Source organism: Centruroides sculpturatus, unplaced genomic scaffold, assembly GCF_000671375.1.
Source record: "Centruroides sculpturatus isolate CEXI.00-Female unplaced genomic scaffold, Cexi_2.0 scaffold628, whole genome shotgun sequence".
Classification (NCBI taxonomy): Eukaryota; Metazoa; Arthropoda; class Arachnida; order Scorpiones; family Buthidae; genus Centruroides; species Centruroides sculpturatus.
Window position 1 is genome coordinate 315,562 of NW_019385010.1, and position 2,631 is coordinate 318,192.

The window sequence follows — 2,631 nt, forward strand, 5'->3', positions numbered from 1 at the left end:
ATTATTACATATGTGAAATCCTTAATTTAGCATTTTTTGTTCTCAGAAAACTTTCAGATGAATCATTATTTTTTGTCACATATGCTTTAATAAGGACTTTGAAATATTTATCTGCCAATAATTTAATACAATTGTCACAAACACCTTTAATATTTGCATTCTTTAAGAAATAATTAATTAACTTAGTTTTAATTCCATATGGGCTCTGTAACAAAAATATATTAAAATTGTTTTGAAATATTGCTGACATTTCTGAAGATAATTTTTTCCCACACCAATTTGGATACAGCATTCTGCAATTGTCATCATATTTTTTCATTTCTATGTGAAAATTTCCCATTTCCCTATGTGAAAATTCCCCATCTTTTTTCGTAAAATGGTCAGAACACATGACGTAGTTTCTATTTAAATATTCTGGCCCTTTTGTTCTTAAAATATTTTCTAAGTCGGACCTTCTGCTTTTAACAACCCACTGAGTGCATCTGAAAATCAATATAAACACATACATTGAATGATAACAATATTTTCAATGAGGAATGTTGATATAAATGAAAACAATCTAATTGGTTATGAATTTACTTACACTTGTTTGTTTTTAGGGAATCTGTAAAACGACTTGCGATTACTTTGTATCTTATAGTTAAAGCAGCCATACATAGCGCAAATAACTCCTCTTTCGGCCACTCAAATTATTATGAGATATAAAAATGTTCAAAACTATATTAATATTAATATATTATTATATATATATTACTATATCTATATACCCAAAAACGTCTCCTTATACACGCGGTAGAAATGGAGTGAAGCGTAGTTATCTCCTCAAACCACCAGATGGCGGGCTGAAGCTTGTCGCCAGTTTTCAGCAGAAGTTTCCACTATTGTCATAATAAACTATTTGCCCTGTCTCAGNTATATCTATATACCCAAAAACGTCTCCTTATACACGCGGTAGAAATGGAGTGAAGCGTAGTTATCTCCTCAAACCACCAGATGGCGGGCTGAAGCTTGTCGCCAGTTTTCAGCAGAAGTTTCCACTATTGTCATAATAAACTATTTGCCGTGTCTCATCTAGGTGTTAATCCGCGCGTGGATCCGTCTCTGATGGAAAATGTACAGAGATTTTTTAAAAGAAATATGGCCGACCGCCGTTTTCGCGTGTTAGAACAATTGCGTACGTATTTAAGCGAAGAATAGGAAAAATTCCGACGGAGTTTCTGCACAAGTTTCTATATTTCGTGCCTGGATGCCTGGCAACTCTCGCGCTAACGCAAGCGATCGAGGCGGAAAGGTGACGCTATTCCGTAGTGATTACGGAACCTTAACACGTTGAACTGAGTTCAAAGAAACGTTGTTATTTGTTGTTGTTTTTACTATTGTTGTTGAGTTTATATTTAATATTTTATAGAATTTTATTTATAATTTACCCGCTGACACGGCGCAGCTTGGCCTAAATGGCTCTTGCGCCAAAAATAAAGTAATCAAACGAGAGGATCCGAACTAATTAAAAGTCTATTTAGTAAATCTCTGTACATACCTATGAATCCTAGATTTCTTTCGCATAAATAATCCTTTATATTTTCTATTATATTTGTTTCTTGCTTTTTGGGCTTCTTCCAAAAATTGCAGTACTGGAATAATACAAGAGGAAAGAATTTCCCTTTGGTGAAAAAGGGCCTTGTAGATACTCACGGGGTATTTTTAAAAGTATAATAAATTTTGGGTGTTCTCCAAATCTGTCAAGATTAATTTTGTAACCAGAATTCAACATTCTAATATACTACGCAAGCGTCTGGTAAGCTCTACATTGACGCCACTAATTTTGGCAGAAATTTCTGCTTTTCGAAAAAAATTTACGCGCAATATTTCCATTGTTGCTTTGGCGCGTCTACCGGCAAACCTCGTTCATTTTTAAATCGTTCTTGCCCACTTTTTTCATTCTATTTTTTTCTTTTAGTTTTTGCTAGGGGCCTGTCACGTTATTATGTCTAGTCTATAGGCATGGGCGTAGCGAGGGGGGCCTGGGTGGGCAAGGCCCTTCCCAGTGAACCTGGTTCACCCCAGAAAATTACAGCCGAAAAAAATGTTGAGTCAATTTGCAAACAGAACGAAAAATTTAAAGCTAAAAATTTGGAATACTAAAAAAACAGGTCAACGGCTCCTTGTGCACAATGTTATGATTAAAGGAAGTTTCATATTTCGTGTGTGTTGAGTTATCGTCGATTATCATGGAATTTTCATTTTAATGAACAATAATTTGAAAAAATTCAATTTTGTGTCAGGTTGGCCTCTACTAGGCCCCCCATAACAAAGCTCTGGCTACTCCCATGTCTATAGGAGATGTGTAGTAGTACGCTTCCCAAAAGACGAATTCGCGAATATAATGACGATAAACCAAATGAAAAACTTTACCAGTCTTTCCGAAATGATATTTGGATTATTCATTTCGCTCGGTTTAGCGCCACGGAAGTAGCGCGTTTGCGACGAAACGCACGAAGACACGCCGTTATTAACTTTCTCTTCTATCGTACAAAAGATTAGTATAAGTTTAACGGAAAAATTCCGTGCCATTTAAAAATATGCACGTTTGTAGGCCAAAGAGCCGACACTTGTTCTTTACTTTTATTTATT